This window comes from Peromyscus maniculatus, chromosome 7 (assembly GCF_049852395.1).
Source record: "Peromyscus maniculatus bairdii isolate BWxNUB_F1_BW_parent chromosome 7, HU_Pman_BW_mat_3.1, whole genome shotgun sequence".
NCBI classification, from domain to species: domain Eukaryota; kingdom Metazoa; phylum Chordata; class Mammalia; order Rodentia; family Cricetidae; genus Peromyscus; species Peromyscus maniculatus.
The window spans coordinates 80,349,003-80,363,290 of NC_134858.1; the positions used below are offsets into that span (position 1 = coordinate 80,349,003).

Here is a 14,288-nt window from a genome sequence, read left to right on the forward strand (position 1 = left end):
TGGCCTCCTTCTTTGTTAATTGTTATACATAAATGTGTGTGTACATGAATGTGATTTTTTTCCTACGCACATACACACAACCTGATCAGTCTGTATAATGTTACTTTTCAGGGCTGACCATTTAGTATTGAATAACCGATTGGAGTGCTCTTTCCTGAGGAAGACTATTATGGTAAGCATGGGCCCAGTCTATTCCAAATCAAAGAGCCAGCTAAAGTAAACCAGAATATACACTCTAACCCAATGTTCTGAGATTAAAGAATTCTCCATTCATCCTCCATGACATGAAAGGATTTAGTCATAACATCTTGAAGTCTTAGTCATCTAACAGATTTCTGACCATGCTTTTCCATGAAAATTGCCTTCCTTTGGGTCAGGAAGTCACCAACGACCTCTAGTGGACTACATGGAAATGCCTCAGCCTACCCTTCATTCATTATTTCTCCCCTCACTATTTCCCCAGCCTCATTCTTCCCCATTCTTCTGAATTTCCAAAGACTCACAATCCCTATCAATTCACCCTGACTTCACCCTCACCCTTCCTGCTGTGTCCCCAACACCGCCATAGACTAACTCGCACACTTCTCAGACACAGTGGTTCTCAACTTTGGCACTTTCCAGAAGTAATAATTCCCAGGTCTCACCCCAGATCTCCAAGTTAGAACTCCTGTGGGGCAGGTTCCCACAATCTGTGTCCTCAGCAACCTTCCAAGTAGAAATACCTGTCCTGGAAGTCACCTTACCCTTGGTCTCCCTGTCTTTCTTCTCAACCCCCACACCCACACTGTAGCAAAGTCAGATCCTAACCTACCAATTTCAACGTTTTGCTTGCTCCTTACCGGATTAGTAGTCAAGATATATGAGCCCCTTTTAAACAGAAAAAAAAAAAAAATAGAACTCAGATGTTAAATGACACATTAAATACATTAAATCCAAGCCTACTGTTACTTGGATTTGTGCAAAGAAACAAAAAAAAAAAAAAAAGCTGAATAAAACCAGCAATAACTTTTTATATTTATTAATCATGTATATGAACAAATCGTTTTTTTATGGAGAAAACCTCCGTGAAGTACTTGAGCGCACTGTGCCTTAGTTTCTACATCTGCAAAGTAAGATAATAACAGAACTAAGCTCACAGGATAGGGAAGACAGTACTTAGCGTATAAAAAGCATCCTGAGAATGGATCTGCCGACATAATCACCATCATGATCACTGCCCGCATGTTCATATTAAGGTAGCAAGTAGCTGGGCATGGAAACATAATGTTTAGCTGCCCCCAATATTTCACTCCCCTGTACCTCTACACGCCAGAACTCGGAACCCTGGCTGCCCACCTAACCACAAAGCACACAGGACATCTTCCAGTCACCCCTATTTCTCCGTGCATGTTACCTTTTCCATGTAGAATGAACCTCAGGATTCTGCCAGCTGGTGCAGAGAAGCTGAAGATCTAAGAGCTTCCTCAAAAGACTTTCTATGCATTCTCCTTATCCCACTGCCTCCCCAACACCCCATTTCCAGAGGTCTCTGCTATTACCAAGTCCAGAGTCTTTGGGCAAGAATGTTAACATGAAGCAGGCTAGTTCTTTAGATTCTGTTTTCCCATGTCTATGAGACCTTTTATGTTTGAGCTTCTAACAGTTTTGTCCAGGCTATTCCTGGTGTCTTAGAGTTTTTATTGCTGTGAAGAGACACCATGACCATAGCAACTATTATAAAGAAAAACATTTAATTGGGGCTGGCTAACAGTTTCAGAAGTTTAGTTCATTATCATCATGGCAGGAAATATGGCAGCATGCAAGCAGACAGGTGCTGGAGAAGGAGCTGAGAGTTCTTCTACATCTTCATCCACAGGCAACAGGAAGTGAACTATCACACTGGACATAGCTTGAGCATACATGAGACCTCAAAGCCCACCTCCACAGTGACACACGTCCTCCAACAAGCCATACCTACTCCAACAAAGGCACACTTCCTAATAGTGCCACTTGCTATAGGCCAAGCATTCAAACACATGAAGTCTATGGAGGCCATACCTATTCAAACCACACACCTGGTCCCACCATTCATATCCATGATGATTTCCTTTACAAAGGAAGACCCTTAGATTTCAGTGTTTGGGGAGGAAGAAAAAATAGATCCCTACATTAAGTATGTCTTTCTACAGAGGTCTCAACTGCCATTTGCCATCAAAACTCTTGGTACACAGTTTAAACCTCACATAATTTAACCCACCCTCTTTTATTTAAATTCTATACAAAAGAAAAGAAAGTCTCTTGGCATTTCTTATGTGGTTTTATAATGCTATTTCATACTCCCTATGTAATGCTGTGTTGGTCTATCCAGTATGCTGTGATTTCCTTAAATGCAGAAATAACATCTTAAAATTTTAGTACCTTCTAGAGCATCAGTTCCCAGTCTTGGCTACATATGTCAATTACCTAAGGACCTCTTAAAACTGCAGTACCACAGCCTACTCCTTGGAGAAACTCAGCATCTCTGAGGTGGGGCTGGGCATCAGAGATGTTGAACGTGAGCAAAACCAGGAAGTGGTATTCAACAGGACTGGAGCTGTCTGCAGACCTGTTCTGAGCATCCACCCTACGTGTGTACATGCACAAGCATAAGGCATCTACTTGCCTCGATGGCATCGCCAGCAAACTCTTGATCCTGATAAACTGACCTTAAACCAGAAAAGTAACTCCACTGAAGTGCATCAGCCTAGACAAAGTTTAGTCATAGTTTTCCTGCTTGCTAGAAAACTCTGTCCAATTAACCGTCTGCTTCCCATGACTACCAGTCAAGGTACTGATGGGACCAGTCCACGCCAGTCTTTCTCTACTGTGTATACTGCTCATCACTCACTGCCTGTGTGCTACAGCCCAACCATCATATCACATACATGAAGAGAACCAGAGATATTTTCAGTGGCAACTTTCCAGATCTTCAGAGACTATAAAAAAAACAAACCCAAATAAACAAAAGGGATAGAGTTGCCAGGCAGCAAGGGATCCAAAATAGCTATACAGCATAAGCTCAGGAAACTCGCTCCTGCCAGAAACCAAAGCCAGAGGGCTTGTGTTGAACTTACATTTCCATAGCAGGCCTGTTGCGTTCACTGAGATCTGACGCACTCATAAGGTAATGGGGGAGAATTACCGAAGGCACAACCCCCCCCCCAAGCATTCCTGAAAATTCCATTTTAGCCAAGGCAGGAACCTGAGATGCCTGTGTCACTGGCCTATCAAGAATACCTCCTCATCTCCCTTTTCCTAGAAAATGGACAGTAGTCCACTGAAAGGCAGGAAGAGTGAGGCAAGGCAAGACCCCAAGCGATCACTAAAGCCTTCATAAGAGTGACTCGATAAGAACCAGGCAGACTCAGCATGGTCTGGATAGAAGAAAATACATCAAGGCCTAACTCCTGAGCCTCGTCCCTTCAGAGGCTGGCAGAAATTAACCATCAAAACAGACACCAGTAACACCAGAAGGAGATCTGAAAAAAAAAAAAAAAAAAAAGCTGAGCAGGGAAATCCTGCTGTATCAAATACTGTCCCCTTTGGAAGTCACATGTGAGACAGCCCTCTGGAACAATAATGTGTTCTGGGACCCATGCTTCCCTGGGCCCTTCCAGGTACAAAGGGAGGTGCACACCATAACGACAGCAGCAGTGGTACTATCCCTGGAAGGCAATTCTAACGGTGAGAGATGCAGCCTGGCTTGCCTGCTGCTTCCTCTGTGAATGAAGACTAGGAAGTAAGCATCCTTGGGCTGGAAGAACTGGGAACAAGTTTTACTTTGCTAAAATCTTCACCTCCAGCGGGAGCTAACACTGGGAAGTGAGCTGCCTTCCACTCCACACTCTAAGAAAAATCATCTGCTAACCATGCAGCCGAGAAAGGTAACTGGCAAGAACAGAAGAGCAATCATCCATTGAGATTATTCCGTTCTAGGTCTGCTTAGGAGTATCAGGGAGCCATCAGGAGAAGACACTTAGGTCCGAGCCTCCCAACAGATGGAACCTCTCCCAATTTACCTTCAGCATCCTGTGTGGTGAAGGAAGCCATTAAAGAGAACACAGCTAAGACAGAAAGAGCAAGTGTTTCTCTTGTTATGTAGTCACAACCCTATAAACATACTCCGTAGCCAAGGAAACATAAGACTATGGTATTCATTGGCATGTATGGACAGAATAATTAGAAGTATTCCTTGGGCAGAACTCCACTGAACCTTTATTTAACAAAAGGAAAAATATACTCATAAGATATGCATACCTGTGATCCTAGCACTGAGGAGACTGAGGCAGGAGGATGTCAACATTGAGGCTACCTGGGATCCTGTGAAGGAAGGGAAGAAGAAAGGGGAGGAGAAGAGGGATGGAAAAAGAGAAGGAGGGAGGGAAAGAGACAGAGAAAAGGAGACAGGAGAAACAGACATACCAGCCTATTGTTTAATTTCAATTTAAATAAACACAATGGACTTATGGCATTTAGTGTGCTCCGTGTCTTGTTTTAATTAGAGAATGAAGATGTTCCAGCAGTGATTTAAAGTTTCCTCCTGAACTTGACGAATTCCCACTTTTTCTAAAACAAATGCTCAAACTCAATAAAGGAGAGAACTTGTTGAATTCAGAGAGCAGCGCTGGGTTTGTGTGTGTTCCCTTTTGGCTCAGAAACAAATTTCTTCTTTGTTTCTACTGGACTCACCACTCCCAAGGACCAGAAAAGAAGAAGATGGGTTAAGCGAGCAACCTGCCCAGAAAATGAGCAGAAACTCCTTATTACTAAAGACACTTGTGCTTCCAGGAGCCAGAACTAGAATAGGAATCCTTTGGCTAATTTATGGCTGGCCTGATGCCATTACTTCTGGCTGGGGGCCAGAGAACAGGGTGGCAGGATGCCACAGAGAAGGTCACGCACTGCATGGCTAATGCTGCCTGTGGGTGTAGCTGCTCACCAGGAAACTGAAAACTTTCAGTCCAACAAGCTTCCCAAGGGACTCCTTAGCTCATGACATTTGCCAACCTTTACCTAACTGATCTTCATCAACCCTGCCAATCAAAGCAAGCGAGAAACCCCATCTATTTAAATGGGAACAGAAAACAAAGCCATGTTCTCCAACCTTCTGTGGCTCTCACAGAGGCGTCTCACTCAGCAAATACCTGGCAACTGACATTCATACTGTCCCCTCCATACAAGGCTTGTTTTTACTGGCTACGCCTAGTCTGAGTAGAAAATGACTTTTTCCTAGTGAATTTAATAATTATTACTATGTGATCTGAGAGCTGCATTACACACACTAAGCAATGAAACTCCAAGCTAGGATTAGAGGCAGAGAATGTGCCTCCATGTAGAATATAATGGCCTGTACATTTAGATTGCTGAAGTGGCCAAGTAAAGCGGCAACATCAGCTCCATGTCAAGCTGCCCTGAAGTTGCTGCAGCTGCCATGCATTCAGCTTCTGCAGGGGAAAAACATCCTCAAAAAAAACTCAGCCGACCATGTGATCTGTTTCACAAAGGACGGTGAATGTTTAGCAAAGGACGGTGGGGGAATCCAGGCGTTCGGAGACACTACAGATCAATCGGAACCACTCAACAAAAATGGTTGTTCCCAGCCTCTTAGCCTCATAGAAGTCTAAATGAGCTATTGCTAATGATAGTCTTTTACTGGCTCATGGTTTTTAACTTGAAGGAATTTAATAAATTGTTATGCTAATAAATCCCCCTAAGGACCCCTGAACAATTGAAACCAAGGAATTCACAATGCTATTGGGGGGGGGGGGCGTGTAACTAGCCTGACCCCACTTAAACTCATCTTCAAATCTCCAGGTCAGCAGTGACAGTCTGTTTTTAATTCTTTGACACCCATGGTTTCTCTTTGAAAAAAAATGAGGAAAACGATGACGACAGGATACGTAAACAACCCTGAACAGTTAAATCAAGGGATCACAGGAAGCAAGTGCTGGCCTCTCCCAAGCACAGCTGCTATCATGGAATGAAAATTCAAAGGGTAAAGAATTCAACAAATATGTACTTCTTTACCATCTGTGTGTGTGAGTGTGTGTGTGTGTGCACGCGCGCGTACTCTCAGAGGCCAGAAGAAGGCACTGGATTCCCTGATGCTGGAGTTACAAGCAGTTGGGCGCCATCCAGCGGTGGTGCTGGGAACCGAACTTGGGTCCCTTGGAAGAGCAGCAAGTGCTCTCACCCGCTGAGCCTTCTCTCTTACCTCCCTCACTGTATTTTCTTAATGTGTTAAATTCACAAACTACAAGCGTCTTAAAACGGTTGCATTCCCATTTCTAAATGGGAATCCCTTCTAGAGGGGCTCTCGTGGTCCTCGACATCGAATTACTACAAGTGAAAGTAAAGTGCAAAATCCAGAAGAGTAGCTAAGACTCTGGGTACCACATTCCAGTCTTCATATCCAGGTCAGCCACACCCAGGAAGGACAGGCAGCCATGTGCCATTCTACAAGGTGGTTTTAACTCCTAAGGTTAATAGAATTCCTCTTTTTTTGGTGGATATTATTTTATATTAAATTTCTCCTAAAATATTGCCAGGCACAATGGGGCACATCTTTAATCCCCACTCAGGAGGCAGATGCAGGTAGATCTCTGTGAGTTTGAGGCCAGCCTGATCTACTCAGGGCATTCCAGGCCAGTCAGGGCTACACAGTGCAATCCTGTCTAAAAACAAAAACAATGTATTTGTGCTGTTTTTACTCATTTGTTCTTGTTTGTTTGTGGTGCTGATGACTCATCACAGGTCCTCACTCTTACTGGGCAAGTGTCTACACTTGGCTCGATCCACAACTTTATCCATCTTTGGAGCCTCATAATTACTCACCATAAAGTGAAAGGCTTTACAGCAAAGACTATATTTGAGTCAAACAATTACTGAACACATACAAAAGTTAAGGAAAATGAAATAATCAAAAGTATTTAACACATAAAGTGACAAACAATACTTCCACCTGCTAAAAGACATCCACGGAAGGAAGGCAGTCAGGGGCTCTGGTCCAGATCCAGGAGGTTACTGTAGCAAATCCATTCTGGAAGGGGCGTGTGAAATACCTTACAGCAAGGACACACACCATGTCGTACTTGAAAACATAAAAGATCTTTTTTCGTCTAGCATATGGCTTTTCATAAAACACCAAGTCTTGTGTTTCCACCTCTAAATTGCCAAGTTTCAAGGGACCTATGAGTCGATGTTGCACTATCGAAAACCATTTTCTGGTCACTCTGATCTCAGTCTACCTCTTTGTGCTCACATTTGCAAATGTGAAAACTGTGCCGCTGTCAAACAGACTGAGGAAAACTGGCTTAAGGGCATCCCATTCGGCAGGATGCTGAAAATGCCGACGAGAACACCTGGCAGCCGCTCTAACATTTAGTGTTGAATCAATTAAGGAAAGAAAAGGCGGTGAGGGCACCAGCTGCCAGCAGAAGACTTAATACACTCGGAAAACCTGTTCGGATAAAAAGCATAGAGTTCTCAAACTTTTTAACATGAGCGTCTGCTAGCTGGTCTCCACTCCACAGACAAATCAAAAACCTTAAGCTCTGCTGAATTGGAATTCATTCTCTCTCTCTCTCTCTCTCTCTCTCTCTCTCTCTCTCTCTCTCTCTCTCTCTCTCTCTCTCCCCCCCCTCCCTCTCTCTCTCTCTCCCCCTCTCTCCCTCCCTCCCTCCCCCCCTCTCCCTCTCCCCCCCCCCCCCCCGCCCCCCAGGAGTTCATGTGTACCATGCTTGCCTCAAACTCATCAAGTAGCTAAGGATGACTTTGAACTCTTGATCTTCCTGCCTCTACCTCCGTTGCTGGGATGAGTTTATGAAGTGCTGAGGACTGAATTCAGGACCTCCTGCATGCTAGGCAAGCACTCTGTCCACTGAGCTGACATATATAAATATATACAACAAATATAAAGAATTCACTAGCTCTAGAACTGTTTATATTTTTCTCTCCCCTGACCCCCCACCATGGAGAGAGGTCCCACTGATTAGCTCCGGCTGTCCTGGAACTTACTATGTAGACCAGGCTGGCCTCAAACTCGTAAAGATCTGCCTGCCTCACCTCTACCTCTGCCTCTTGAGTACTGGGACTAAAGATGTGTGACACCACCTGGGCCTACAACTCTTTATATTTCTAATTCTTTTTACACCAAGAGACTGCTGACCCACTTGCCACTGGGCACTGGGAATGACTGACCTCTAAGAACTCCCATTTCTGTGGCCTTTTGTGAGAGATGGACAGATTGGGGCTTCTCTGCCTCAAAACTGCTGAGCCAAAAATCTCTAGACTACCCACAGCTTTCCTTTCTTTCTAGCTCTGATGCCCTATAAAATATGGAGCTTATCCTCTTCCATGCCGGTTGATGAACTATTGTTCTGAAGCAGAGTCAGGAGAACACTCCCTTGGTTTTCGAGAAATTAAAATACAGTGGCCACTTTTGACAATTTGAATTTCAGTAGATTCTAAAGTCATCGTTTGTAATAAAAATTGACAAAAGGTCAACAAAGTAAATAAATGGGAGGATCAATATAAAAAAAGTATGGATTAACAAGATTTCATCTCATTTCTGAGGGCAGTTTGTCCAAAGAACAAAACCGTTAAGAAACTGAGAAACACACACACACACACACACACACACACACACACACACACACACTTCAAAAGGACAAACAACACATACTCCATTTCTTTAAAGAATTCATGTTTTTATAAATTGTTTTCTTTAGCCAAGTAAGCTTCAGTTTGCCCATCCTTCAGTGGAGGCCTGACACTAACTCCAAACGCACGACTACCAGTCAGACAAGCCTTTACACAGGAGGAATGTGTAGCAGAAGACCATTTACTCTGCTGAAGATATTAATATCATAATTCAGATAAAAATATGAGACCTATCAAAAAGCCGTGCATACATCCCTCAGGCCTGAAACTTACTATTCTAGGAAAGACACTTCTTAAAATAATTTTAACGGTGCCTAAGGTTGCTCAGGAAGTCACAACATGAGGTGGAACAGAAGAAAGTACAATAAATGGCCTGAAAGTGTCTAGAAGAGTCCGTGGGGTTCCCCTGACCTTCCCTCTTCACTCTACCAGTGAGGACCGATGCCCAAAGTCAACTCCCAAACACAGGCACGTTGCAGACGAACATTTCCCTCTCCTTACACTTGCCCTACTTCTCCCTCCTGACTTCAGTATCCTAACGCATCTGGTGATACAATTTCAGTGGCGTTTAGAGAAAGAAAACAACTAAGTGCTTATATTAGCTTTCCCAAGGCGCTACAGCAGCCACACCTGTATAAAGGAACGGATACGGTAATGGAAAATCCTCTGGAACGGAGAAAAGGCAGATGTCCCGGCAGGAGACTCCTTCAAGTTCTCTTCCTCACCTACGTTTCCTGCAGTAAGTGGGTCAAAGTCAGTCTAAGAACCACAGCCCAGCAATGTTTATAGCAGTGCAGAATGGTGTTGCACAGCTCCTAGCGTTAGTGGTTATGTGTGTATATGTGTGTATTTGGGGGGGGACCAGAAAATCTCCCTGAGGGGATGAAGGTGGGGGTTCGGGGACGGGGTAAGGAGAGGAATAGAATCCATGTGGTATGAAAGTGGAAGTGACTCTGGTGAGGGAAGGGTACAAGCAGAGACAGAGGCAGAGAATTGGGGAGATCAAAAGGAGGGGAAGATGAGCACCATCAGCCAAAACTAAGTCTGTATGAAAACGGCATCAAGAAACCTCTTCTTTTGCACGCTAATTTAACAAATGTATCTTAAAGGGAAAAAATTTTAATTAAAAATGCACACACCAGTCTCATCTGAACACATACACCTCGTACAGCATCAATGCTATACATGCATGTGACCTTCAGGAGAAAAACCACAACCTTCCCCACAAACCAAGTCACATAAACAACTCTCTCGTCCCTTGCCTCCCTAGAAGTCCGCTCGCTCCATCCGATGCTTCTCAGCAACAGATCTCAGCGCTTACGGGGTTCAAAGCTGCCACTTCGTACACCATGAGTTGTTAGGGACATATTCTATTGCTTTTCATTTCCAAGGCACTCGGTCTGTTCTATCAAAGAACGGGGAAGGAAAAGAGAAACTGATGCTTTTAAATCCCCATCCATCCTGGCCATCTGAGTACAAAACAGTCCTGTAGCTTTTGGTATAGTCTGATCTGTAATCATGCAGCCTTTTCACTGTAATACAAAGCAGTGTCCAGCTTTCCAATACTACATCACTAAACCTGCAAAACTTCAACCTTTACTTCCTGATGGAGTACAAAATAGTCCTGTAGCTTTTGGTATAGTCTGATCTGTAATCATACAGCCTTTTCACTGTAATACGAAGCAGTGTCCAGCTTTCCAACACTACATCACTAAACCTGCAAAACTTCAACCTTTGCTTCCTGATGGAATACAAAATGCTTGGCTGCAGTTCCAGACCAGTACAATGCCCAGAGGACCAGCTCTCATTGCAAAGCACAGGCTGCCACCTACTGGCCATGAGCCGTCCAGCACCACACACACAAGGCTTCTCAGAACAGGAAGAGGTTTCCTGGGTATCTTGGTCTGCTCTCTATTACTGGGATAAAACACTGTGAACAAAAGTAAATTGAAGAGGAAAGGGTTTATTTCACCTTACAGCTTAAAGTCTCTCATGAAGGGAAGTCAGGGCAGGAACTCGAGGCAGGAACCTGGATGCAGGAACTGAAGAAGCAGAGACCATGGAGGAAAGCTGATTAGAGGCTTGCTCTCTGTGACTTGCTCAGCCTGCTTTCTTACACAACCCAGGACCACTTGCCCAGGGATGTCACAGCCCATAATGGGCTTTGCCCTCCCACATTGGTCATTAATCAAGAAAATGCCCCACAAGTGTGTCCACAAGCCAATCTGATGGCATTTTCTCAATCTAGGTTGCCTCTTCTCAGATAACTCTAGCTTGTGTCAAGTTGATAAGAAAACAACCAACACAGCCAGCTCATTATTAAACAGTGTCTTTAACTGTAGTCTAACAATTTTTCAGTTTTTATAATTTATAATTTTATAAAATAAAGCTAAATAGACATGTTTATGTGAAACTTTTTTTTTTGGTGCCATGAATCAAGTATGAATATTTCTGTAGGTGTAAGAAAAACTATTTTCATATATATTTCTCTCCAGCATCCACATTACCCTTCAGTTCTGAAAACAGACGTTTGATCAGAGCAGTAACTGCCCAACTTCAAATGGGGAACTTTAAAGATTTGAACTCATGCTCCCAAGTGAAGAGTCACAGCTGCTTTTGACACAGGAGCAATGACTTACTCTGACACCACGCTGGAGCTAAAGCTAGGCAGATGAAATACCTCTCCATGTGAGAAGAGATGGGAGAGAAATACCAAGACGAGACGAGACAAGGAGGATGTAATTGACAGGCATAAAAGATACAGTGGCGGGCTGTAGAGATGGCTCAGTGGTTAAAGAGCACTGGCTGTTCTTCCAGAGGTCCTGAGTTCAATTCCCAGCAACCACATGGTGGCTCACAACCATCTATAATGAGATCTGGCATGCAGACAGAACACTGTATACATAATAAATAAATAAATCTTTAAAAAAAAAAAAAAAAGATACAGTGGCAAAAGAGTGAGTCTTCTACCACAGACCAACCTGAAAACAAGCTGCTGGCTGGGTAATCAGGTGGGGAAAAGAGATCCAGAAAATGTGCACAAAAAACCAACATGGCGGGCGAGGATCTCCTGTAACTGAAGTTATAGGGAATAGAAAAAATGTGGTCAGTTCGATAGCTAGCTACATCTAAAGTCTTCCGCCAATCCTGCTGAAAAAATGTGCACGTTAGAATGACAGCACTTGCAATGGACAGGGAATGAGACGGAGGGCATGAGAAAGGCCAGGTAATTAACTAAGAAGTGAAATTGCCCAGGAGGAGAAAAATCCAAGACTCTGAAATTCAACGGTAGTCTGGAAAGGAGGAACCAAGTTGAAGCTAGGCAGGAGGACAAACCCGAAGGGCCGATGGGACAAGAAGGATGGAAAAGAAGGAAGACTAGAACCTCCTGTGTTTCTGATGTGAGCAGCTAACTGGACGTGATGTAGTCACCAAAACAGGAAACATTCCCTGAGACATGGACTCAGCAGAAGTGTCTGTCTAGAGCTTGACTTTTGAAAGGCTGCGTTCTAAATGACTTCGTCAGTTACCTTTCGCCTTGCTGGAACAAAATACCTGAGAACAGCAACTTAAAGAAGGAAGAACCCTTTGTTTGGCCTCAGTTTGAGGAGTTACAGTCCATTATGGTAAGGATATCATGGCGGCAGGACCATGAGGCAGCAAGTCACAGAGCATCTAGTCCAGAAGCAGAGAGTAATGAGTCCTGGTGCTCAGTTCTACTTTCTCCTCTTTTATTCAGTCTGAGACTCCAGTCCGTGGAATGGGACTAGCCACAGGTAAGGCAGGTCTTCCTGCCTCCGTTAAATGAGAAGGGAAAAGTCCTCACAGGTGTGCCCAGAAGTCTGCCTCCTAGGTGATCCTAAATCCACTCAAGTTGACATTCAAGATAAATCACCATATTGTGGGATTTCTGTAACAGTTTAGCAGTGGAAGGCAACCTTGGCGGGTTGGAGCCAAGGGGATACCACAAAGTCACACCATGCAACAGAGCTCACGTGGGAGGTTTATTGGGGGAGGTGCAGAGGCGACCTCTGAGGGGGAGCAGAAGGAAAGGGAGAGAGAGGGGCGGGAAGAGCTTGCCTTCCATAAGGAGATACAGCGCATGCGCATAGGGAAAGTACTCTACTTGGTGGCGGCATCACGTCTTGGCTGTTGCTGATGATGCGTCCTGCTATGTCCCCAAGAGCAGGCCAGTGTAAATGCCTGAATGCTAACAACTTTAACGTGAACATTTGGGATAGAACAGTGATTCTGTGGCTCTCAATCTCAGGGAAGAGGTGTAGAGAAGAGGCAGAAATTCAAGAGTTGCTACTTTGTCAGCAGCAGGTAATAGGGATGAAATGCCCCAGATAGAATGGATACAGTAAAGAAGCACACATGTGAACTTGTGGGAAGAGCCAGGAAACTCTCCCCAGCTTAAATACATCACACTGAGTCAGACAAGAAGGGACGTCCTCAGAAGCATGCTACTGCACCACACAGAGAAAACATCAAGTGACAAAAAGTAAAATTCTGTATTTTAAATATTAATATATACGCACCTATTCAAATATGTTCCACAAGTACAGCTATTCAGATGTTGCCACTGATTATCTCTGGAAATACCTGAGCAATGTTTGCTTTCTCCTTTATGTTTTCCTAACTTCCTGAATTAGTCTACAATGTATATGCCATTCTCTGAAACCAAATGTATAGAAGTTTTCTTTAATGTTTTTTCTAACGATCTAAAAGTTTCTAGGAGTCCATAGTATGGAAGATAGCCTTTTGACCACCTTTGTCTGTCTCTCAACAGCTTACAGAACACACAGCCAGGAGGAAGAAGAGGATTGGAACCTTGTTTTCACTGGGAGAAAAAAGAACACAATGAATGTTCTCAATACATCACGTGGACCACAACACCAGGTATCTCAGGAATGATGCGATAGAGAAACACAATAGTTGGTTTTACTCTTTGGGGGCCCTCCACCCAGCTCCCAAATAGATACATGGAGACATATTCCTATTTATGAATGCCTGGCCTTAGCTTGGCTTGTTTCTAGCAAGCTTTTCTAACTTAAATTATTTCGTTCTCTTTAACCACATTTTGCCTCTGGGCTTTTTACCTCTCTTTATTATATTTATATATAATATATATATTATATATAAATATCTTTCCTTCTTATTCCATGGCTGGCTGTGTTACTGAATGATTGGCCCCTGGTGTCCTCCTCTTCTCCTTTTCTTGCTCCTCCCTTCTCTGGAGCCTAGATTTCTCCTCCTATTTATTCTCTCTGCCTGGCAGCCCCAGCTATCACTCTCCTACCTATAAAGTGGCCATTCAGCTCTTTATTAGATCAATCAGGTGTTTTAGGCAGGCAAAGTATCACAGCTTCACAGAGTTAAACAAATGCAACATAAAAGAATGCAACATATCTTTGCATCGTTAAACCAATGTTCCACAGCATAAATGAATGTAACACATCTTCAATTGAAACTCCACACACAATAATTGTGTTAAAACACTTAAAGGCCCTCACTGGCCCATCCTGAACAGACGTGAACACTCCAGGGCAGAGGAGTGTAAGAATATCAACTCCTCCTAAGCCTAAAAATGTCCTGCTTTGCTCACT

The 14,288-nt window shown here is 43.7% G+C and overlaps 1 protein-coding gene across 2 annotated transcripts in view; it reads right to left on the minus strand.

Annotated features, from left to right (window-relative positions):
• The window catches only part of Bckdhb (branched chain keto acid dehydrogenase E1 subunit beta), a 191,246-nt gene that overhangs the window by 154,742 nt on the left and 22,216 nt on the right, over positions 1–14,288 (minus strand). The window lies entirely within an intron of this gene.